This window comes from Pogoniulus pusillus, chromosome 36 (assembly GCF_015220805.1).
Source record: "Pogoniulus pusillus isolate bPogPus1 chromosome 36, bPogPus1.pri, whole genome shotgun sequence".
NCBI classification, from domain to species: Eukaryota; Metazoa; Chordata; class Aves; order Piciformes; family Lybiidae; genus Pogoniulus; species Pogoniulus pusillus.
In genome coordinates this window covers 8,872,479-8,898,269 of record NC_087299.1, presented here as the reverse complement: position 1 = coordinate 8,898,269, position 25,791 = coordinate 8,872,479, and the positions used below count along the sequence as shown (strand labels likewise).

At 50.0% G+C, this 25,791-nt stretch overlaps 1 protein-coding gene across 2 annotated transcripts in view; it reads right to left on the bottom strand.

Moving 5' to 3' along the window:
* SPSB1 (splA/ryanodine receptor domain and SOCS box containing 1) overlaps positions 1-25,204 on the bottom strand; it is a 35,204-nt gene extending 10,000 nt beyond the window's left edge. The window contains exons 1-2 of one of the 2 annotated variants that reach the window (XM_064171900.1): positions 25,013-25,204; positions 1,407-1,518 (exon numbers count right to left, since the gene is read on the bottom strand). The gene's annotated coding sequence lies outside the window, so the exon portion shown is untranslated. The remainder of the gene's footprint in view (positions 1-1,406; positions 1,519-25,012) is intronic. The other variant, XM_064171899.1, reaches the window with a different exon arrangement.
* Positions 25,205-25,791: the final 587 nt, after the last annotated feature.

Here is a 25,791-nt window from a genome sequence, read left to right as displayed (position 1 = left end):
ACAAACCACCTCAGCAGCTGGCATTTCTCAGCTTGCCACGTGTGTTGCATGCAGTTATCAAGGGTTTAGCAGCAGTTCCTCCCAGTCATTACACTGCCCCACCTTGAAGCCCTCATATGCCTGTGTATGCTCAAAATCACTTTTACCCCTCAAAGCTCTGCAAGGAAAAGGTTTGTGTAGTCACTCTTAACAGGTGCTTCCCCTAGGAAAGGCAAGTTAATGCTGGCCAGAGCTAATCATTTGAGGATTTCCTGAGGCTGAAAGACCCTCACACTGCTGAGACAGAACAGGATCCTCTGGTGTCCTATAGAAAGTACCAGATGAACTACCTGGCATTCCCAGAACCTGTGGCTGCTCACCAGGCTAAAGCACACTTGCAAGTGTACAGGCAAATTCCACTGTTGGAACTTTGAATAGGATAAAGAAACACAAGCTTGGCAGAAAGAGGAGAGGCAGAAGTTTGCTGAGAGCTGTCCGGTACACATGAGAACACTGCACAGGAAGCAAGAACCCAAAGGCAGCAGACTGCAGGAGTACTGGTACAGACTGCTTTGAAAGAAGATTTTCAGGAGAAGATGACAAGTCTGTGCTCTTTGCTAGCAAAAGAATGCTCCTGCAGTATTAATTTGCTCTTTGCTAGCAAAGCAATGCTCCTGTAGTATTATTTTTTGCCTTCTGCAAACATCAGCTTCATCATATTTCTCTCAAGGCTGCTGCACCAGAAAGGGGATCACCACAGTGAAACAGAGGAGACTTCTGAAGCACATAAGACAGGACTGCACCTCAGTGCCCGCTGCAAAGAGAAAGCAGCCATTCCCAAACAAGCACCACACATCACTTGTGTTAGTTATGAGCCTTTTCCCAGCAGACCATTAAAACTAGACTAAGAGAACAGCAAGAAGAGAGAAAGGGGGAAAGACAAAAAAGATTGGAACAACTAGGTCAGAGAACAAGTCAGATACCTTGGCATATGGTTCTCAGTAGAAGTGCAACGTGGCTCCTTATTAGGGCACGGCAACGACTCCTGCTCAGAGCTGGCTCCACTCTCCCTGGCACTAGGCTGGTCTAGGCCTGCAGAGCAGCACCTTGCCCCACAGCCAGGAAGCACAGCTATGCCCTCACTTTTCCAAAAGAGGAGCCTCTCCAAGCCCAAGACAACAGCAGGCACTTCCCTTCAGCAAGGCAGATCAGAAAAGCTTACCCTGTTAAGGGACTAATGCTCTGGGCAGCTTGACAGAAGACACACAGTTGTAAGTGAAAAGATATGCTAGGGACTCGTCTGCTTCAGCCCTTTGAACTGTTACAGGTGGAAGTACAAATGTAAGCACTGAAAGTACTTTTATCTGTCATATCAGCAGTTCAGGCTTGCTGCAGCTGTGCTCTGCTTTACAAACGTGTGCTCATACCGTGATGTTCTGTCCTGCTCCCTTCAGCTGGCAGTGAACCTCCTAAAATGCAGCCATGAACCCAGATCAGCAGATGTCATGTTGGTAGCAGTCCCAGCAGAATATGTTCCCCCTGGTATGAATCGAGCAACCAAATCTTCATTTTAGTCACTTCCCCAGTGTCACAAAACATCTAGAGCCTAAATAGTGCCCCAGGAAAGTCACACAGCTGGATTTAAAAAGTCATCCACATTCAAAACCAGGTTCCTTACTGCTCCCAGACAATCCTCCTCACTCCTACCTAAGCCAGCATTCAAACTCATTCACCTCATCTTGATGACACACTGGAAATGCAATCCCAGGTGGCAATACAGCAAACTGAAGCCACAGGCTTCTCACCCACGCTGCCCTCATTGTTTAATACGAAGCCAGAAAGCTGCTCCCATCCAAGTTTGATCACACAGTGGGAGCTTGTTTCAGGTAGCTACATCAGAGAGAGACAGGAATTTTAACAGGCTGCTGTAGAGATTTTCAGCTCCCTTGGGAAGCAACTTGCACAGCAACCAGAGCCCTCCAAGTCACACCCCAACACCTGCACACAAGGCATAGTATTGGTCATCAGTCAGCCAGGAGGTGGCTGTCACTCCTGGTTCCATTAACCAATCTAACTGCTGCAGCCAGAGGCTTAGCATAGCACAGATGGGTCACAACTGAAAAATCCACAGCATAGAGAGTTCTAGAACCAGCCTCTTCAAAACAAGGGGAAGCAAAAAGAGATCACCAAATCTTGCTGGAAGATGCCTGCTCTGTAAGCACCTGTGGGGTGCTCTCAGAAACATCTTTCCTCAAAGTTGAATACTGGCAAACCACTCCCCTCCAGTTACAAAACTTAACAGAAAGAAGGACCAGAAATACCTCAGTTTGATAACTCTGAGGACCTCACAGGTCCCTCCCTTGCTCTGCAGCTCAATGCCAGTAGAACATACCTGTCTGGAACATCAGTTACAAGAATAGATGAAGTCCGTGAAACTCCTTCATCCCCAATCCAGATTTACTTGAAGTTTATTTCTTCCAGTCTGTTTATTGTGGCTCTGTTACCCACAACTTCCTCCATAACATTTATTGAGTGCACTTGCACAGATAAGAGGCCAGACCTTTAAACACCTAGCATACTCTCAGGTGTGCCACAGACAGGGAATTGGAGCCCTACCCTAAAGAAGACATTCCAGGAGAAAGAAAGAATACACCTTCTGCACATGGTCATTTACTGGCTTGCAGCTTTGGGAAGCTGAACTTAAGCATCCCAGACACTATTAATAAAGGAGACTTGAAAACCTCTACTGTAGTTCTGCTCAGGTTTTTCTAGTACAGTCATGGAAAAGTTTAGTACTTGAGTCCGCTCTCTTGGGCTGAAAGTTCACCCCACAAGCCAAGACACTGAAGGAACTATGCTGCTCCCAGCCTGCTGACAAATCTGCTGGCAGCAGCTTATCTAAGAGGGTGTGAAAGGTGACCCCAGATGTGCAGAACCAGTTAGTCAGAAACTGCCCACCGAGACCCTCGACAGTGCCAGCTCCTCTTTAATGCGATCTTTAGAAGCAGCTTCAACATCTGTGTTTTCACCTTCCTCCCTTTGTGGTGCTGAGAATAGATGCCTTGATCTGAGATCTCCTTAAAAACCAGACTGGAACAGAAAGAGAACAACTCACATGCCTCCAACAGCCTTCAGATTTCAGCCCCAAAGAATCAGGACACTCAGTTTTTCCCCGGCATTCACAGCATCAACACCACATTGCCTTGCCTGCACCGTGTGTTTCTGCTACCTACCACAGACACTGGTCACAGGAAGGCTGTGCTACTCCATCCAGCACTGATGCAGTCATTTCACCAGCACTCTGGCACCCTCCTTGCCCCATTAAACATTAATTGAACCTCGGGAAAAAAGTCAACTCACCTATGCTGCTGAAAATGTCTTCCAGTGCTGTGTTTGCAGAGCCCAGGCAGAAGATGACAGGAACAACTGCACTGACAACATGGTCAGAGCTGGTTTCAGAGTGTTGCAATTTTGCTTAGATCAGGGCTGGGCAGACAACTCTGGGTTTGGCAGCACTGCCAGCTTCACTGCTACGTTGTTCTACACAGAGAAGGTTGCCACAGGGGCAACTTCCTCAGCCCCACCTACCTGATGAGCAGAAGCAGTTTGGCTCAGCTGTAGGCAGGGCTGTGTGGCCTCCACAGAAAGTGAAACTGCAGTCACTGAGATCGCAAGAGGTTGGGCAAGAAGACTTAAAGATGGCACGTGTCCCAGCAACCAGCAACAGGGACAGTCCTGCTGCAGAGCGAGAGGCACAAGAGAAGTAACTCTGCAAGATAGGCCAGGGACGGGCGGAACACAACTCTCACTGCTCGGCACTGCTTGGCTTACCTGGACAGTCAACCAGCTGCCTTGCTGAGCATCTGCTGAGCAGACACCAAGAGCTCTGCTGTGCATGAGGCAGCTGGCATAAGCATGCCCACTCTGAGAGCCAGACGAGAAAGGCCTCAGCCCAAAGCAGCCAAGAGCATGTCATCATCAAACACTGCTGCAACTCCTAACTGCTAGCAAACGGCTTCTGTGTGTGACCGCAGCAGCTCAACCTTCCTCTCCTCGGGGTCATTCACAGAGTTTCTGCAGGAGCTCTCCAGCTATCTTTGCAGTATTGCCAGGCAGTGTGATGAGGGCAGCATGCCCTCTTACACCACCTAGCAAATCAAAGCACTCAAGTTACTCAGAGGAGCACATCTGAGTAAACTAAAACCTGAAGCAGCAACCAGCAGCCTCGCTCAACCAGAAACCACCTCCAGCAAGTTTCCACTGTCCACCTACCCGAGCAGTTCCTGGTAACTGCAGTGCTGCATAACCTAGCACAACACACTAAGCAAACGAGAGGTTGCTTGGTAAAGTGCTTGCAATGATGGAAGCAATTCAGGCAAAAGGAGGTCCACAAGCTCCTGTCAGAGATCCTCTCTCCTGTTGAGGTCATCACAAATGGCAGCTTTGGCTGCAGAGAAATTAAGGTATCTTTCAATGGATAGAAAATTGAACTCAGGCTGCTTTTCTCCCCCCACGAAGGAAGCTGAATGATGTTTCAGAAAGGTTATGAGGCTCCTTACCCCTCTGCATAAGGTAGCTCCCAAATACCTCATGAATGCCAACTGTGTTAAAGATCAGGCACAGTGCTTCCTCAAGGCTCTTTAAAACAGCTTCCCAGAAGCTATTCTCCTGCTCTGGAAATGTCATCTTTGGTAGGCATCAGGTCTTAAAATGATCAAATATTTAAAGTTAGGTTCTTCTTTTCACTCAAATCCTGTGCTTTATGTGAGAAGATTCTCTTCCCTTGTAAGCCCTCAGACCCACAGGGCAACACATTCCTCTCCTGCTTATGCCTAGCAGGTGCTCCCAGGCCTAGATCACGATGGGCCCCATGCCACACAGACAGAAGGGCTCTGCCCACCAGCACAACCCATCATCTCTCCTCCATCCCACCTGCCTCAGCATGCTTTGCAGTGAAATGCAGAAAGGACTGTTCCACGGCAGATGCTGGGCTGAAGACTTGCATTTCTTCATGGACAAATGGCAGTAAAGTACCTGATGAGGACATCTGCTTCCTTCCTCCTCAAGCAGCAGAAGTCAGCCTGAGTGCTACCAATCTGCATCCATAAAGAAGCTGGGAGCAGCTTTTCAGAAGACTCAGTGACTGCAAGCCATTATGTTCTTGGCTTCAGGCCCTATTAGTCCATCTTCCTATGGTTAGTACTTAGGCCAGTACTCTAAAGAAACTGTTTTGTACCTTGGAGGACACAATCCTCAGTGTTCTGAGGACAGCAGCATCTGAAAGCTATGTAGGATGAACAATTACTGCCTGCTTCAGACCTCTGCATTGCCAGCTGCACTGCTTCTCCTTGTTCCCTGGTCTGATGCATCTCTTTCCTTTCTACCCTTACTCATGGTCTGTGACCTTTACGAAACAAATGCTGTGTCCAAGTCAGGATAATGAGACTCTAGTTCATTTATTGGTAGTGTAACATCCAGATGTTGAAAGGAGGTAAGCAATGTCCTCTGATTTCCCAGCCTGTCAGTGGTACAACACAAACTTACACTCAACATAGCCCTAACACTGCAGAGCACTGTCACACAGGCACCACTGCTGCCCATATTGCAGAGCAAGCACCAGCCTATGGTGTAAGAGGAGCTGCTAAGGTGTGCATGGAGTCTGAGAGAAGCCATGATAAAGGGTGCACAATGAGCAGGAGCTGATTGAGCAGGCCAGAAAGCCAGCAGCTAAAGCTCTTGTCTCATAGAGGAGGATGAAGCCTTGACTTCAGCATTCCACACTGAACCAACAGCTCTGCATCTTAGCTAAGCACTGAGAAATTGAGCCAGAATCCCTTCCCATGTTCCACATCTGCAGCTGCAGTACTGACCTTCCCCACACCTCTCCCCTTTGCTCCTCTCTAACTTCCTGCTGGTCTAGAGTATCTCTCCATAGCCAGCTGGTGAAGTGCTGTTTTCCAGGAGCAACTTAAAGCTCTGTGTTCTAGCAAGTATTTACAGGCAGCTGCTACAGACCTAGATGACTAACTTGATGAACTTGGTGCTCCTGGTAGAACTCAGCATCTGGCTCATGGCTGGTGCCACAGACCAGACTGCCACATGCTCAGATAACAGCCAGCTCAGCTGGCAGCCAAGCTGTTGGTACTGCTAACCTGAGAGCCACAGGCATAGAAATGAACTGCAGACACCACTTGTTTTTAATGCAGAAGTTGTGGCCAGACTCTAGTGGGGACATCCTGCTGATGAACATCAGATGTGTCAAGTTGAGCTTTGAGCCACAGATCTGCACTCCAGATAGATTCTTGTGGAGGAAACAGCAAAGCAGCTGTGGTTTGGTGGTTAGGTCTAAGACAGCACCTGTAAGTGGTGTCACAGGAGCAGAGATCCACAGTCCCTTCTTCCTGTGAGAAGACACAGGGAGATGTGACAGCAGGGGCACAAAGCCACACAGCCACTGCAGGGGGAGTCTGCTGCAGTTGCTGTGCCCTTATGTAAGGCCTGTTACCCCTCCAAGTGCTTTGCACAGCACCGTCAGCACAGCCATGCTGGGGTGCAGCCTGTTTACAGCTGAGGTGCTGCTTCGAGCAGCCCGTGGCACTCCAGTTACAAGGTGCTCCACCAGCACAGCAGGTTCTCTGCATGCTTCAGCATGTGGATGCTCATTTAGAAAACACAGGCAGCAGACCAAATGTCTCCAGACCAGGCAAGACACTTCCCACGGCCCAGCTTCTCATCTCACTGGTCATGTGTTTTAGCCCCTGGTACCATCTCCAGGACTGATCCATCAGACAGGTGATGGAATTCCTCACAGCTTGTACAAAGCCCCCATTTTCTGGGGATGGAGTTTGCTCGTACAGCAATTCAGACTAAGAACTACAGCAGGCTGCTCCCAGATTGTTTCAGTGCAGTCTTTGCCTTAAGAAAAAGGTATGTGTGTCTCAAGAGAGCTTATTCCAAGGAGGAAAAAAACCCAGGGTAGAACAGAAACACCAACTGCAGTAGTCACCTGCAAGAGGCAGAGCTGTTTCACAGCTGTGCTTGCTTCACATGCACTCAGGAGATGGCTCAGTGATCTCCTTGCAGACTAAGTGCCATGGGAAATCCATCACAGGTAGCAGGAGAGAGGTCACAAGCAACCTTTTACATCTTGTCCAGAGGCTCCTCTTTCTTCACCTTTCTGTCCAGCCACCCTCACTCCATTTTTCCTTCTGTTAAGACTTTGCCAGGTCTTCCTTTGTTAAGGCTAACCAAGCACTGCTTCCAGAGGAAGCCTCACATCCCTGGAAGGTTCAAACCTATACTTGGCACACAGCAAACTCCATCTCCCCCACACCCCCCCGAGTTTTTTCAACAAGCTGCACCTGAAAGACTCATTTGCAGGACTTCACTACCAGTGCCTGTCTAACCCTACTTGTCTTACAGCTTCCCTGTCCCATAGCAACCAACTCTGTGCTGCTTTTCTACTGCCACACTCTTCAAACTGAAGAGCAGCCCAGTTTTCACGTGTAGCCGAGGATTCTGTTCAGATATCCTCTAGTACTGCCCTTGGATAAAGCTGTGTCAGAGAATGGAGCTGTCATTTTATCTGCTCAAGGAACTCAGCTGCCGAGACAGCCAAGTGCTAATGCAGCCAGCATGGAAGCATCCAAAATGTGCTTATCTTCAGGACCTTGTTGCTTAGATGGCTCCTCAGGAAGAAACCTCAGAGTCTTCCAGGGCTCTACTCAGTCCATCCTCACGAAAAGTCAAGAGAGCAGCAAGCACTTAGGAAAGATTATGGTCAGGGAACTGAAGAGGTACCAAGGAGTGCGCAGACAGCTGCCCTGACAAAGCTAAAGCAGACCAGGGTTACAGTTCAGTTGCTCACTGGCACAGCGTTCCCTTTGCTACACAAAAACTCCTGCTGGAAACCCATGTGGGAGTGAGGAGCAGCAGGGGAAGCAGGACATTCTACTCTTTCACTAGTTATTGGCTGGACCAGAGGATGATTGCCAGGTCAGGGCTCATTCCAGTGCCATGAAACCCCCCATTTAAGAGTCTATCACTCAGGGTTTTCTCTTCCCTCAGTCCTTTCCATCCCATTCACACTACCAAAGCAAGCACTGGTGCAATCACACTGAAGATTGAATTGGGATCCAAACCCCGGATGACATTATTCCCCAAGCTGTTCCACTGCCCTGTGCTACAGGCATCTGCCCCAGCTCACGAGAGGAGCAGAAACAAGCAATTTTGACAACCACTGCCCTCCACAGCAGTAACTGCTCCACACTGGGCTGTGCAAACTCAAGTCAGCACCTGGCCAAGCTGCCTAATGTTTCTTCCTTCTTCCCTCGAGCACTGGAGCCCTAACACCACAGGACAGGCTGCATTTAGAAAGGCATTTCCTCCACAATTAAGTCACCATAAAATGTTAAATAGTAGATGCTTATGTTCAGAGCTATTTGAATCAAAGAAGCCCACATAATCCATAAGCCACTCTCTTGCACAAGAGTTCCCTGCTTCCACTTAGTTCCCTACTTAGGATTTGCAACCCACACAGCCCACTGTGCACCCCCCACGTCCATTTAAGCATTAAATGAGTTCATTAGTTTTGTCTGATAATGAGTAGATGCTGAGGGGAGCATGGAAAGAATGAAGCTTGACTTTTCTACCTCGGTCCACAGTTTCCATTCCTCTATCAAAAGTGGTGTTTTTTTTTTTGCTACGACTGCAAGATTGGCCAACAAAACAAGGCACTGGGACAAAGGTTTTGGTAACAAAGCACTGCTTTCCCCTTGAAGCAGTTAATGAATCACTGTGGTTTAATGCTAGCAGCAGCTGCATTCAAAGAAATCCATGGTAAAGTTCCCAGCAATCAGTACCGAAATTCCCCTTCTGTCTCTTCCCTTGGAGACAGCAGGGCAGAGCAAAAGACACTTGTCCAGCTGCATCTTACCCCATCCTCTCCCAGTTCACGGCAGGTCAGGCTCCACTTTTAGCCATCCTTTGCCTGGAAGCAAATGTTTTGGCATACAAAAAAGGATTTCTGTGTGTTTAAGCGCATGGGGGAAGCAACAGATCACAGGTTTAAAACTAGGATACCCCAAATGCTGGAAGTGCTACTCGAGTTGTCCCTGCTTTTTTCCAGGATAGCTGCTGTGCTGCTTTCAGTGGACAGAGGCAATGCACAACACCTCCCTAAGCACAGAGCCATGAAGAGCTGAACGAAGTCACCTACTCCACAAGTACTAATAGCTGCATCAGAACAGGAATTACTGCACTAGAGCATGGATTTGGCCACTACAGCCCTAAAAGCAGCATTTTCTCAAAGAGATGGCTTGAAAATGTAAGGGACAGCAGACTGGAGATTGCAGTCCCTGCTCCTAACGGTATACTCTGACAGGAGACATGTAGAATCCAGCAGAATTCCTTCTCTCAGGAAAACTACGTGGAGTTTCAGCTGTTTTAATGCTAAGGTGCCCAGCTACTGCCACCTCCTTCCTCTTTTCATTTGAAGATGTCACAAGGACTGCTAACAGTAAAGCAAAAATCCCCAGGTCAGAGCAGCTGCCAAGCACCAGATTACTCAGCCTGCTGCCCTCAAATAGGTTTATTGTGTCTGACACTTCAGTCTGTACCTCCAACAAATTCAGCCATGCCAGAGGGGAAGTTGTGCAAGTGTCTGGTGCCCCACAGCAGCACTAATGAAAATGCATAGCTGAAGTCTGGGCCAGGTACTAGCAGCAAATAATCCTTGGTCCATTATAGAAGTGTCCCTCTGCTCCCTTCCAGCACAGGCTTAGATTCTTACAGCGCCACAAACCAAATATTGTTCCCATTGTCACAGCAAAGGCAGGTCCTTATGGAGCAGGACTGAAGCTATGTTCCATGCCTGCCTCATTGTCACTCAGCTTGGAAAGCTTCACAGGATGGTAGAGGTTGGAAGTGACCTCTGAAGATCATCTAGTCCAACCCTCCTGCTAGGGTAGGATCATCTAGTGTGGATCACCCAGGAACACATCCAGGTAGGTTCTGGATGCAGCATATCACTTCCTTGGATCTGCATTTCCCCTGCTCAGATGGGCAGCAACAGCATCACCAACCTGCCATGCAGAGCAGGAGAGAAGGCTTTTAGCACAAGTGGAAGGTCAACCAAAGTGCTGTACACCTCTCAACACTGCATCCCAGGGAGAAAACTGGGACAAAAGCTGAAGCTGAACAGGTCCACAGAGGATGTCCCACAAACTGCCTGGTATTGAAGAAGATATTCCAAGGCCCAGCACACTTGGTACCCAGCAGGACAGCATCCAGCTCCTCCTCACACAAAGCTGCTTTGTTCCTGACATTTGAGGAAGCTGAAGTTAGCTCTTCTTTCTGCTCCAGTTTTACAATGCATTTACATTTGCCTCCTAAGCAACTCACTTTGCATTCTTCTCACATTCAACAATCATGCTCCCCTTCCAAGTTCATCTCTTTCATCCCTCCTTTCACAGTCTGGTTATAGTCACTGTGTTGACCTCTGCCAGAGCAATCCCACCACAGACATGAGGAGGGATGCAGGCAGACTCCCACCCAACTGTGTATGCCTGCTGCTATTTTTCAGGGAGGAAATAAAGCCTCTCAAGTCAGGAGCTAAGGAGTTTCCAGACAGTGTTTTCCATCTGATCAAACTCTACAACAAACCAGTCCTGAGACATAAGAAAATCATTCCATACCCCCAGAGTTTAATGCAGTTAAGGACCTCTGCAGAGCTGCTGTGTCATTCTCCACATGCCCAGTGCTGCAGCATAATCCAATCTATACAGAGCTTTAGGCAGACAAAAGGGCAGAGAAGGATCCAGCATAACAAAGCACAACTATTCCCCAAGCTCCTTCCTTCCACCAGCTCAAAAACTACTGCTACCAGTACATTGTTACCAGCCTCAGCCTCTACAGGCTGTTTTCTTCCACTCTTTTCAGCAGCAGGTGAAGAGATGAAGTTCACTGTGCTCCTCTGACCTACCATGAGAGTCACATCCCTCTTCAAAGGGGCTGACATCAAACAGTCAATCCAAGTGGCAAGCCTGCAGCTCCACTTGTATCTTACTGAACATCACATCATGAGCCTGCAAGGTAGACACAGCTTTGCTGCTAAGGCCTTGGGCAGCATTGCTTGGAAAGAAAAACATCTTCAATGCTACCTTTGCCTGACCTCAGTTAAAGCTCACAAGTCAAATCTGTCATCCTGCAAATTTAAGAGGTGGACTCCTTCCTAAAATACTGAGCAGACAGCTGACCCTGTTAGTCACTCCCTCACATCCAAAACCCTCTTTAAGGACAATTCAAGATGCTGCTCCTTCCTGTAAATCCAGAAAGCAGAGGGAAGCTGTTTGATCAGTGTCTTGCAACTTAGTCCCCCACTGCTCCCTGAGAATGACACAAGTGAAGGATTCTCTCTCACTGCATTCCTCAGTATCCCAGAAAGGACAAACACCAAGCAATAGCAGCTTCACTGGCCAGCCCACAGCAGCTTCACTGGCCAGCCCACAGCACTGCACCAAGTTTTCAAAGGAGTCAGAGGCACAGCATTTCACAGCATCGGGCTGGAAAAGCCCTCAGGAAGCTTCTAGGCCAATCTCCTCCTCAAAATAAGGCCAGACTAAGTTATTCAGAGCTTCCCTCAGTTCATTCTTGTAAGCCTTAGAGCCTGTACAACATCTGGGCAGCCTGTTTCAATGCTTGACAAGCCTCATGTTGACAGAGGTTCTCCTTAGGGTCTGCATCTTTCTCAAGACATTGCAGTCTCTTAATCAGCCCCTTTCAGGTTGAATTCAGAGCAAATCCTCAGGTCAAATAAATCCTGAAGCAGCAAATGTAGTTCAGCCTCTTGGACTGGCTGCTAGTGCCTTCTTACTGGCCAGTGAATTACTCTTGCACTGTAAATATGTTTAGCTCACAGATCTCCACCTTACCTTGCCATGCAGAATACTCAGCATTCCTCTACAAGGTTCACCCAGATCTCATCCTGGGCTTCTTAAGTGTTGATCAAGAAGACTGAAGTTGTATTCTCACGTATAAAGACCCAGCAGATGCTTCACAGCTTAAACTATAGATTCAGGTCTTTCCTGTCCTGAGGTCAGTGGCAACAGCCTCAGTCTCCACAACAGACAAAAAGCCTCACAAGAGGAGACAGTTGAGTCACCAAGGAAATGCTTTTTGAGTTGGTTGTTTTTTTCTTTTAAACACTGTTTAGGAAATCTTTCTGTTCACTTAGCAAAAGGATGTTTTCAGAAGCTGACACCCTTGCATGTGCAGCCAGAGCAGGAGCTCCTCACAAAACCACGACAGGTTCTTTAAATCAAGTTTAGGCTCCACATCTGAAAGCCTGACAGATCCTTCAGAGCTTTCAGCACCCACCTATATGCCAAAAAGCCTCCAGTGCCCTCCCTTTTACCAAGTCTGGCAGCTTCAGTAGGACTATGCAAGAAAGAAAATGCCTTGTCACATTAAAAAAAGTTCCTTTTGCAATTCCTCTGCAGAAGGATCTGGGTTTGCCCATTTTCTACAAGAAAATATGCTCCCATTCCTCTGTTCTAAGCAGAAACCTATCATTTGCCCTAGCCCCTACTCTCAAATGAGGTCTTGGAGCCATAACCTGCACATCACAAGTGCCTCTGCTGCATCAGGTAGTTCTTGTAACAACTTTTCTTCCACATCCTGGGCACTGGCCAAGCAACCTCGGCCTAAATTTAGGAATTCTTCCTTCCCTGATGCAAAAGCAAAGCTGTGGCTCAGCCTTATCCCCAGTTCCCTCCCTGTGCAGGCAGGCTGCAGCACCCCTCTAGGAAACAACCCTCCTGAAGCAGGCAGCTTAGCCACAGCACCCCTGAGGAGGTATCACACCTTGTGGGAACAGGGCTTTTTTGCAGTGGAAGAGATGAAAGCCAGAAGCTGGACGTCCATACAAACCTTACGTCCAGTGCAGGGAGGCTGGGAAAAACAACACTGCCCAGAGGGCACAGACTGCTTCACTCCCACATGGAAGTGTCCTAACACTTGTGCTCCCCTCAGCTCCTTCCCTCTGCTGTGTACCACCTTGAGCAGCGTGGTTGGTACTCTTGTGACAGCATTAGCCACGCTCTGCATCTCAGCAGCTGGAATGAACATAACCTGCAGAAACACTGCGCAGCAGCACCCAGGGCTGCCACCCTCCTCCCCACGGGCAGCACCACCTCCAGAGGCTCAGCCGCAGCTACAGCTCCCACCCAAAAAGAACAGTCACTGCCATTCCCAGGCAAGGAAGAATCTGCATGTTAAGTCAGAGCTAAGAAGGTTTAGGAGCTTCTGACCCTCAGATCTGTTTCAAAGGACAGTGAATTACCCTCAAGATAAGAACAAGAGCTTTCTTATGGAAGTTAACTAGGTACTTAGCTTTGAAATACAACTTCTTCCCCTGCATCAAAGGGCTGTTAATTTCAGTCTGCAGCAAAAAAAAGGAAAAGAAATGAAAGCAGCATCTGCCTGCAAGAGATGAATGCAAGATAAAAGGTGTCTGTGACAGAAAGCTGGCAGCAGCCTCACGATTTCTATTCAAGTTTGATCTGGGAACAACAACCACCCTTAAAACATAACAAAAGCTGTGGAAAAGCCGTTTCCAAACCCAACAACATCGCCGGAAGATGCAATTTCTCTTCTCCAATTGCTGCAACAGTCAATTGAGGTGAAGAGTCCAGACAAATCCCAACTTGCTATCCCAGTGTAACCAAGCACCTTGGCTTGCTCAAGCCTGCAATATCCCCCATTCAGCTTCCAAATCTCTCTTCTCTTCCAAGTCCCCAGAAGGAAAGCCATTTCCTAGGGATGTTCCTCAGCAAAGAGCAGTCACAGCATGGCAGAACACCTCCAGAGTGTTTGGGCATAAATGGCCTGTGATCTGGCCAGAAGAGAGGGAAAAAAAGCACTGGCATTTCTTGCCTGCCCAGGACAGGCTGTTCCCTGCACAAAGTCAAGTCAGGATCGTCATGAGGTGGTTATGTAACATAGGATTTTAGACATGCTCCAGTCCTATAACAGGAAGAGAAGCACTCAAGTCTGCCCCAGAAGGGCATCAAGAGTAGGTCAGCTGTGCTCTGCTCTAAGTGCATCCACGACACTTCATACATTAGGGCAAGAGACAGCAGCTTTCGCAGTTGCCATGGAAAGCTGCTTCTGTCTAACCTTTACACTGAGGCTACCAAGTGAAGAGAAGCCAACAGTGCACTCTGCCTGACCCAAGCCATCGCCAGTCTCCTGGAAGATGTTTGCTGCTGCTCTGCGGGGCAGCTGCCAGAAGCTGTGTAACTCAAACATTGGTTATGTGAGCAAAAACCCAAAGACAGAGCAAGATAAACACACAACAGACTAGGGCCGAGACGTTTGTCAACATCCAGCAAACCACCCCAGCAGCATGCTCAGGGAGGTGAGCCCTCCACAGCCAGGAACACAGCCCAGCAAGCAGCCATTGCACAGCAGCTTCCAATAAAGCCCTGAACCAAGAGGATATTCCTGGCAGATGGATTACACAAGAGACAACTCACACTGCCAGCTTTACTGGAACACACACAGCAACTCCCCAAAGCACAGCATGCTGGGATGATGCCTCACTAGACTTCTGACTTGTCATTAGCCAGAAAAGTTTAATGACATGGTTGGACTCTGTGTTTAAATATAATGACCTGGGACATACCATCATTAGGAAGAGAGACGTTGTACAGCTCAGCGAAGCCTACAGCTGGGCACAGTCTCAGCATGATGCAATGTTTTGCTTTCACCATTACCTGAAGGAGTCCTTGGAAGTTGCTATGGTTGGTTGAGATAAGCAGCATGACCAGAGACTTCAGCTGGCTTCTTACATCACCCAGCAAAAGGCTTTGCATAGCACAGCACAATTTTAGAAGCCTCTCTGGCCTGGCTGCACGAAGTCCTATCCCTACAGGAGTAGAAGACAGGGCAGAGCGTGACAAACTGCAGTGCATTGAGGCACACTGTACAGAGGCTGGCTGCAGGACTACACATGCTGCTTCAGAGGACATCTGCACTGTCCAGTGGCCAGAAATCCAAGAGCAACTTTTTCCTGGAAATAACAGCTGTAGTAATAGAAGAAATGTTTTTGCCAAAAAGCCTGACCAGGACATGCACCTACAGCACTGCTGAGTTGCTTTTCTACCAGTTAGCGTCCAGAGGGGCTGCTTCAAGTAGCAAGAAGTGCAATTTGTCCCTTAGTCTTGGTGGGACACACTCAGAAATGCATTCCTAAACTACAGCTTTACTAAGCTTTGTAAAGCACAAGACATTTTAGGTAGTTTCCTCACCATCTGCTGTGCACCAGCGTTGAGCTGTACCTTAGTTCAGTTAGAGCAATGAAGTAAATCTGTACGGTCAGGTCCCACAGTGGGAAAAATAGAGTTTGAAGTAACAGTTGACATTGGTTGCTTCAGCATATGCAGCTGGGAGCTAAGTGTGCTCTCAGCCATGCAGAAGGAAATGTATGGTGTGAGCATCTGGGTAGATGCAGGTAGAGCAGTGGTTGTTGTCTACCTCAGCTTCAGCAAGGCTTCTGGCACTGGCTCCCACATCCCAATAGGTAAGCTTAGATGAGTGGTCATGACCAACAGTTCAGGGTCTAGCTGGAGGCCCAGTGCAAGCTTCAGTAGGGCACCTTCAGCTTTCCAGGTAGCCAAGCCTGCCAGCAGTCCAGTACTGGAACTGCTGGAAAGAGCACTGAAGGTGTTTAAGCATTCTTTGCTTGGAAAGATTCTGGCCAACACTTAAGCTTAACTGCAGATATCAAAGTCACACCTAGAGCCTTGCTCTCCTTGTGAGTTAGGTTCAAGAAGGAAGGTTTCAAAGATATTTTGCCCTCTCAAAAGTCAGGTAACTGAACGCAGTTTGCAGCTCCAAACAAGACTTCTCTCTGCTCCCTTAAGCCCCAAACAGCTTGGTCTTGCACAGAGTGCACAGCCACTTGTCACGGGGAAATTTAAGGCAGAAGTCCATCAAGTGCTGCAAAGGTGACTGAAGCAAAGGCTTTGATTGCCTACCTGCCAAGAACCTACTGCAAAGGCAGCAGCTACTAGCACATGATGCTCATAAAGGTTCCATAACACCTCCAGCAGCTTCAGAAAGTTATTTCCTTTCAATTAGAAGTAGTCTTCTGCAAGAAAGGAATGGTTACTTCTCAATGTCTGATGTCTGTTTGGGGGTGAGTGAAGATGCCAGGATGTTTTTCACCTCTTTTGTTTCCATATTCTACATGCCCTGACTCCACCACCAAAGCCTGAGTAAGCAGCAGTAAAGAACATGCATGCTCCTCATCTCTTCCTGCCCTCCCCAGGGCTTCTCAGGAGACTAAACTGTGGGTTTCCTCTCTAAAACAACAAAATTCCTGTACCTGTAATTAAGCCAATGGCTTGCTGCTGCGACTATTCCAGACACCACCACCCAAGCCCTCTCCATTAAAGCCACCCATTCAAACACCTCTGCAGTGCAAGAGACAAGCAGAAGCACAACAGGCAGTGATGGAACAAGTTCATTTAGCTGTAAGCAAGCCTGAGTTGTCTTATCTAGGCATTAAACAGCTGCCAGTACTTTTACAGTTCAAAGGCAAGACAAAAGCTATACAGTCAACCTATCCTCCCAACATACCACAATCATCATAGGTCCTTATAAGTCAACATGCCTTCTAAAGAAGTGTTTAATATCAACATTTGTACAGTCACTTAATTCCTGGTAAACCAAGCTATTTGATGTGGGCCACAGAAAGCTCCCATGACATCAGTGGAAAGCTTCCAATTAGGAAACCAAGTTTGAAGCCCATTAATAGAACTTGAGAAATAGGAAAAAACCTTGTAGAAATAGTCAAAGCATCTGTCCTTGAAGGTGCACTCAAGATACTTAGGAGCAAGCAGAGAAGCTGCATTGCTTTTCCAGAGTTCAGTGAGCAAGAAAGAGAGAGATAAGCAGGGTTATGTTAGCTGGTCCCTTCAGTACCAAAGCTTTTGTCTCTTCTAAGGCTGCTCGGCCTCAACCAAAGCACATTCCACTGTTTTTCAGCTGCTGAAGTCCCTACCTCTCCTCTGAGGAGGCTGGATGGCTTTGCAAGATTTGCCATGCACAACCAGCAATTTGGAAGCAATGAGAAGGCCACTGCCACTCGGCACACACCAACCTTCCAAACACAGATATTCTAGACAGTTTACTTCTCTTCTAATGACTGGAATATCAAACAAAGCCACCACATCCAACAGGCTCCCTTAAAAACCTCACACCACAAAGAAAAACCTTACCTTGCACTTCTCCTTCCACAGTCAATTCATCACACAGCTCCTTCTAATAGCCAATGCAAGTATGAGCTGAAGTCATAGAATCAAGCAGGCTGGAAGAGAGCTCCAAGCCCATCCAGCCCAACCTAGCACCCAGCCCTAGCAACCAGACCATGGCACTAAGTGCCCCAGCCAGGCTTGGCTTCAACACCTCCAGCCACGGCCACTCCACCACCTCCCCGGGCAGCCCATTCCAATGCCAATCACTCTCTCTGCCAACAACTTCCTCCTCACATCCAGCCTGAACCGGCCCTGGCACAGCTTGAGGCTATGACCCCTTTTCTGTTGCTGGTTGCCTGGCAGAAGAGCCCAACCCCAGCTGACTGCAGCAATGAGGTCTGCCCTGAGCCTCCTCTGCTGCAGGCTGCACACCCCCAGCTCCCTCAGCCTCTCTTCACAGGGCTGTGCTCCAGGCCTCTCCCCAGCCTTGCTGCCCTTCTCTGAACAGCTTCCAGTATCTCAACATGGTGATTCCATGCAAGGACCAGAAAGAGATGGCTACAGAGATGTGCACCCTGGATAAAGGCACCTAGGCAGCTATTACCTGGGCTGCCCAGCTCTTCTATCAGACTTGCAAACTAAGAAGGCTGCACTCAGTGACCCAGGAAGCCAACTCCTTGCCTGCTGCCAGCCTGCCACCTGCTGGGCCATCTGCTCTGCCCACTATGGACAGCTGTTCAGCACCACGACCCCGGGGCAGGCACCACTTCCATGACAAGTTTGTCCCATGGGTGGCTTCGACATGCATGGCTTCTGTGCAGGCAGGGAAGTTCTCTTTGCCCTGACTGCTCATCTGCTGCCAAGTGGCTGTGCCCACACAGCGAGGGGAGCACTGCGACCTGGCAGGTGGGTGGCTGGGGAGAGAACACCAGAGTGCACTTACAGTCACATCCTATGAAGGACAAAGACTGATTGCACCTCGTGAATCAGAATTGTTGACGTTGGTTGGAGGGGACGATCTGAGAGGTCTTTTCCATCAACCCAACACCATCATGGCCATTAGACCATGCCCCACAGTGCCATGTCTATATGGTTTTTGAACACCTCCAGGGATGGTGACTGCCACCTCCCTGGGCAGCCTCTTCCAGTGCCTGACCACTCTTGCAGGAAGGAATTTTTTTCTAATATCCAGTCTAAACCTCCCCTGCTGCAGCTTGAGGCCACTTTCTCTCCTCCTATTACCAATTGCTCAGGAGAAGAGACCAACATCCACCTCACTCCAACCTCTTTTCAGGCAGTTGCAGAGAGCACTGTTGTCTCCCCTCAGTCTCTTTCTCCCGACTAAACAACCTCAGTTTCCCAACCAGTCCTCATAAGACTCTCCAGACCCATCACCAACATCAGTGCCCTTTAGTTGAGTCGCAAGCAAAACCCACACTGCACAAGTCCCTGTAGAAATAGAACACCCCCAAGTATTCAGGCAAGTACAGCCAGCAACAGAGGTTCTCCTCTTCCAAGACTACTAAGCTTAGCAAGAGAACCACAGGAGCTCCTGGGACAGATCTGCCACTGTGGAGTGACACAGCACACTTGGCCACTTGCCCCTAGCAGAACCAGGCACTGCTCTGGCTATGGAGCAAGCAAGGGGGCAGTTGCACAATCACAGCCTGTCTGCAGATGTGGATTATGGCTCCTACCAGGTGTCCCCTCCCACTTAGTGTGTTGACACACAAAGCTGTGCCTCCTGCAAATCCAGTTCAGTGTCCACACACCAGGCTTTATCTGATTACTCAGATAAAGCCTCAGGATTTAATGTTATTCATGCCAAAAGTACAGATTTGGGCCTGTGTGGGCACACATGACCTGCCCCTTTAAGAATCTCGCTGGCAATCAACATCTTGCAGCCACTTGGCATGCCTCATACCCAGAGGAGAGTACATGAGGAACACCAGCGGCTCAACGAGACAGCAAAGATTCAGCTGAGGAACATGGAGCCTGAACCCTCCAGGAAAGCTCTCAGTTCCTTCAAAAGCTGCTTCTGGCAAACACCAAGATAAGAAAGTTCAAGTATTTAGCAGCTTGTTGGTCCTTGAGTAGAGCATCTCAAGGTCAGTTAACCATGGGTGACATCGAGAAGAAACCACAGTATCCACATTCCAGGATGAACTTCGGTCACTGAAACAGACTCTTTTAATAAACATAAGCTACACAATTTGCCCTTTCTCTTCTCCCCATCCCTAAGCACAGCAGGTCAAACCCAGAGCCTGGAGCACCAGTAGCACACCACCATGCTGGTCTGCCTAACTCCCTGTTTTTTCACCATTACCCAAGCCCACAGCCACTTCACAGCCCCTTACTAACTCCTACACAGCAGCTGTACATTGGCAAGACCATGTGCCACATACCTAACCTCACAGCAATATCCTGCTGGAATTGTTGCCATGTGTGCAGCTCTTCTGCCCTTTTCCTCTCAGGCTGCAAGCTAAGCAAGATCTAAGAGATGCATGTGCCTGAATCAATGCCAGAGCCAGGTCTGAGGCTGAAACCACTGCTAACTGCCTGTCTGATCCTTGCAGGAGGGACACACAGCACTCCAAACACCCTGTGAGGGAGAAGGGAGGAAGCAATGCCCTGGTGCATGAAAACAGATTGGACTGATTCACTCCCACCCCCAGCTCCATTTTGTTCCAGCTGGAAGTGCACAACATGCCACACGGAAAACCCCAGATCATTAGTAGCTGAAGCTGTGTGGGTCATCAGGCAAGGAAGCCAAGTGTCCAGGCCAGCAGTGCAGAGCCTTGACAGCAAGCTGAGGGTCAGGGCACAGCCTGCAGCAGCTCCTGCCTATCACACAGCCTCAGAACACCAAGTCCAAGCAGCTCCATTTCCCTAGCCAGGTACTTTCCAGATTCACACAGACCCCAAACCTCATTTCAGCAGAAGTGTCAACAGGTTTCTTCTGCAGCTGTTCAACAGTTCATAGGAACCAGGACACAAGCACTAATTCTCCCAGCTCAGCTTACCCCTTCCCAACTGGTCCACAAAGTTTGAAGTGTTTCTTTACATGGGCACCACTCGAAACTTCAAGTCCCAGAGGTACTGGTGCCCTGAGACTGGCATGGAGCAAACCAATCCCTCCCTCACTGTCCAAGTTCAGTAACACAACCAGCTTAGCCTTCAAGTAGCACAGGGAGGCTGTCTGTTAAAGAGATGGGCCCCACGTAGAACTGCTGACAGCCCAGCACCAACCCCAACCATGCCACACACACCGAGTCCCAGTTCCTCCTACAGCATGGAGCAGACTGATTGGATGCACCTGCAGAGCTCTGTTCCCTCCTTGAGGGCTCCGAAGCAATGCAGCTTTCCTTGCAGCACAGCTCACGAGGCTGCACCACTACAGATCCTGATGCACCATGAGACCATGGATTAGAGTGTCTAGGCAAGACCTGCACTTGGTTAAACTCCAGGACTTCCTTCAAGACTCTGAACAGTGCAGTCAGGATCCAGGTACTTTTCACATCACTACTGAATGCAGAGTTTAACTTACAAAAGGCCACTGGGACCAGAAGTAACCCACAGTAAAGTTCTTAACAGTTTAAGCTAAGAATGTCTAAACATCTGAGGCCACTGTAGCCTTCTCATGTAGAGAACAGCTTGGCCTTACCCCTTGCTTGCTTTTCTTGGCTGTTTACCATCTGTGGCTCACGTTCTTCAGAACGAAGTTGTTTCTGCAGTTTTTGTGCAACCGAGTGCCTTTGTACATTTATGGTGTCAAGGCCCCATCTGGGATCTCCTCAGGACAGATTCCTGACTTGATAACATACCAGCTCTCCAAAGAAAGCAGTTTGAAACTAACATCTACACAGCTGCTCTGACTTACAAGCTTCATCAAATTCCCCTCCCAAGCTAAAAGAAAAAGCCCATGTTTGGTAACTCCATTCAGACAGGACCACCTTCTGCCCCAGAGCTCACCACTCAGAAGTCGTTGCTCTCACTCTGAGCTCAAGCAGGTGGTGGTGCTTAGTGGGGTTTCTTAAAGCAAAAAGTTTCCTTATTCCAAGGAAAATGCTGCATGTTAAAAGCATTAGTAGCTTCCCCTCTTCTGGAAGATGAAGCCAGCCAGCAAAGCCATAAGACAAGGAAACATTAGCAGACAAGACTCTTGAGGGTTAAGGACAAGGGCAGGTAGCTGTTTCACTCTTAGGATCAGGAGATGTTAATCCAAACATCTTTGAAGCTGAAGGTCAGTGCTGCTTCAACAACAGAGCCAGAAGGGAGGATGGCAAGGCATCCCAGTGTTTCATTTGCAGCAGGAGCGGGTGGCAGTGCCGAGTGTCCCACTCCTACCCGTGGCACTTCCACACTGTGGGCAGAAAAGACATTTTCCACCCAACTCCCATAAATCTTTTCTAGTTCCACTGTTTTGAAGGGCCACAGGGTAGAACCCATGAAATAAAACCTGCTATTCATATCCATCCCTGGCGATCAGGCAAGGAAAGTGCTAGCTTCATGCTTTTCCCTTTCAGTGTTTCTGAAGCAAAGTGTTGAGTAACTGGAGCAAGGGCACATGCCAGGCCAGACACAGAAAGGATTAGCCCACAGCTGTCCCTGGCTTGTGGCCCTGCACTCATCCCTCTAGACCACAATGCCCGGGACACACACACTCCTGTCACACTGCCACGAGCACCAGCTGGTCTGGAAAGCTCTGGACCTTAAGCCCAATCCCAAGCATGACAACATAGGAGGCAAGGAACTGTCCCCAGCAGTCATGAGACAGCAGTGAGCACCCATCTCCATAGCCAGCATTTGCATCTGCTCATCCCAGAACCCCCTCATTTCCAAAGCAGGGGCCCCTGCAAAGGCAGCCTGCAGTACCCAGGCAGTCCCTTGGGCTGGGACAGATCAAGTCTTTCTCAATTTCAGCATTCCAGGTCAGGCTGGATGGATGTCCCTGCTCACAGCAAGGGGGTTGGACTTGACCTTTAAAAGGTGCCCTCCAACACAAACCATTCTGCTGCGACGAACAAAGCTTTCCTCACTTCTTTTGAAATGGTGACACTGCCTTAGTAGTCCCTGGGGAAAGATGCAGCACAGAACCCATCTCTGCTAAGGGCAACTGCACTCATCCTCCCCCCTCCTCCAGCAATTATTCATTGGAACAGTGGCAGCTGCAGCAGTTACTCACAGGCAGCAAATCGAGAGCCACATTTTGTTGCTCTCTCAGTGTAGAAACTGGAAGTGAGTCAACACCTTGACATCAACCCCTTCTGCCATGACCACCAGCAGAGCAGTCCAGTGACTGCAGTTTGGCAATCTTGGTTCTCAGACACTTACTCACTTTTATTCTGCAGGCATTACACAGTTTTGTCTGGAAGCAGCTAGTGCCTAACTTGTACCTTTTACCAGCAACTTCACTTCCTAAATTCCATCAATGCCCGCAGGCAGAGGAGCAGGGCAGCAGTTTCACAGCCAGCCCAGCCACATACATCAGCCTTTGGCCAAGTCCCGGTTAGGGAAACTCATACCAAGACAGAGCTTGTTAGTGTATTCCATGCAGGTCTAGGAAGCTGTTTCTTCATTGCTAGAATGCTACATCACTCTACTGGTTTATACACCTCCAAATCTCCTTCCACAGCACACAAAGATAAGCACAGCCCAGCTAAAGTCATCTTACTGATGCTCCCAGCCAACACCAGTTGATCCTCACACTCCTTGTCAACAGAAGCCCTCAACAGCTCCAGACTTGGTCTGTGCATATATATTACAGCCCAAAGATATAAACACAACTGGCAATGGTCTATTAGAGCCAACCTAGGAGATGCCAATTCCACTGCATTCATCCCTTCCACATCTTATATCCTTCAGAGACTACACTGTGACTCCAAAGATGAGCGGTCAGCATGGCCTGCTCTCATTCACGAAGCCTGGCACACATGCTGTCCTGACAGCCTCACTAGCTACAGATTTTTAGTTCCAGTAACTTCATGAATTCTTAATCAGCTCTCACAAGCCTGAGTTGACAAGACAAGCAGCTCTTGCAGACTGCTTTCAGTGCTCCTGAGAGAAGGAAATGTAAGGGGCCAGGGGAAAAAGACGGCAGAGCACCAACTAGAGAACATTTTCCATGTCCAAGATCTAGCAGCAGCAAGCTGACTCCACACAACTGCAGGACACATCAGCTAGCCAGTTCCTGGAACACAAACCCACATCTCAGGAGTATCTGAGTTTACAAACAGACTCCAACCACAGTACAGTGCACTCCAGTAACCTCTGAAGAGAGGGGAGAGGCTGCAAAAGCCTGCTGCTTATGTTCTGCAATAATACGATCCCCCCCAGAGGAATACACTGCTGAAGTTCATCCCTTGCCTTCAAGGGAGAAGAATAAATTGCTGCTTTATGTGTCCATCATCACAAGCACTGGGAGACATCCCAGGGCCAGTGGCCAGACACAGTGACAGAGCAGGGAGGAGACCGGCGCAGTAGCCACTGGTTGGTCAGGGCAGACACTCCTCCAGAGCCAGTGGAGTGCTTCTCAGCATCGCCATTCACTTGGTAAACAGCAGCACGGCTCCATCGCATTCCCAGCAGTTCTCTTATCAACTCACCTCAGAAATGGACTTCCTCATCAGCTGGGAGAGCCACTTTGACACCATCCATCCCCAGACAGATCTTCTCTTACAGTCCACTGGGCACTCCACACAGTTTGGTCTCAGAGATTTAGCAGTCAGCTTGCATCCAGAAAGACTAAGCTGCCTACAGCACTGTGCTTGGCAGTGGTGGGAAACGTGAAGATTGTTCCCAGAATAAAAGGTTCATAAACTCATCCTGCATTGCCATACGGGGAAAGAGAGCTGGCTGATCCTTCTCCAGGGCAGCAACTCCGGTTTTATACCAGTGTGTAGATTTTCTCATCTGGAGCAACAGCTCAGACGATTCACGGGCTCCTAAGCAAGCATGGCTACCAGCAGCCACACTGACCACCCACCTCTCCAGCAGCTTAGGAAGAACAAATGACAGAGCTCAGCACAAGGCTACAGCAGGTGTCATCTCTTCTCTCAACCACAGTCGCAATACTTCAGATACAGGATTATATAAGCTCCTATTTCAGTGGCATAGGTTTATGTACTGCAAACCCAGACCCCTTAACGAGGCTTTGCAGGGTGTCCTCCAGAGACCACTCCGGTAACCACGGACATTGACCAACCAACCCTCCTTTCTCACCCAGCTGAAGCTCCCCGCGCTGACCACAAAGAGAGTTAGCTTCTCAAAGCCACACACAGCCACCCCAGCCGGCCCTTGGCCACCGCATCCCACCCCAGCCCCAGGAGCCCCGCGAACCCCAGGGCGTCTGCAGGCCCCAAGGGCCATGCCCCAAGGGCGAGCCCCGCTGCTCCCGGCCTAGCCACCGACGCCAGCGCTCCCCAGGGATCGGGCCAGACGGTGCCCGAGCCGCCGGGGCTCTGCGACTGCCTTAGTGCTGCCCGGGCGGCTCCGAACGGGTGTCTTCACCCCAGCATCTGTCGCTGCTTCAGCTAGCGGCAACCGCGGGCAGCTCAGAGGTAGGAGAGGAGCAAAGCAAAGGGGAGCACCACTCCGCGCCTCTGGGAACGGAGGAAGGGAGCCAGAGGCCGCTGCAGCTTGAGCGGGGGTAACCGGGCCTGTCACCGCTACTCTAGGGCAGGACCACCGCAGGGTCACCCCGGAGCCGCCCGGGCCCGCGGGCACCTCCAGCATCAGCCGCCCAGCCTCGCCCCGCGCCCGCCACGGGCTCTTACCGTTCCCAGGCTGGCGGCCGGACCATGGCAGCGGCCGGGCCGAGCCCCGCCGGAGGCTGCTCCCGGGGCCGTGATGCTGAGCGCGGAGAGGGCAGCGCCGGCCTCTTCCCCGCCGCGGCGGGGAGGCTGGAGCCGCAGCACCCCAGCTCCTCCCGGCGCCAGGCGCGGCAAGCGGGGCCCGGCCCGGCCGTCACATGGCCCAAATAGCGCCCGGCGGCGGCCCCGCTCCGCCCCCGGCCTGGCCCGGGGCGCGGCCCCGCTCCGCCCGGGCCCCGCTCCCCGCCCCGCCGCGGGCCGCCCGCCGGGCCGGGAAGGGGGCGGGAAGCGGGGCGGGGCCGAGGGCCGCGGAGGAAGCGGAGGGGCCTGGGGGTACAGTCGGCGGCGGGCAGCGGTGCTGGGCTTCGGGAGGGAGAGCGGCAGCCTCTGACACACGGCCCCGATCTGGCCGAGTCAGCAGCGGCGGGGGCCCGGGCCGGGGCTGGCGCTGGCTCCTTTTGTGCTGCCTGGCTGGTGGCGAGGGCGGCCGAAGACAGGGCCAGGAGCAGGCCCGAGGCTGCTCTGCGGGCAAGCTCGCCCCCTTCTAATGAGCTGCGTCCTCGGTGTCCTTCGCCAGCCACTCCGTGGCACAGCACTTGCAAGCGCTGCCGGGGCGCGTGTGTGCCTTTGAGAACTGATTTGCTTACCAAAACAGCAGTTCTCGTCTCAGGGGTGGGTGGGCTGGTTGGTGGCTTGTGGGGCATTTGTTTCGTTTGGTTTGGTTTGTTTTTTTCCCATAAAGC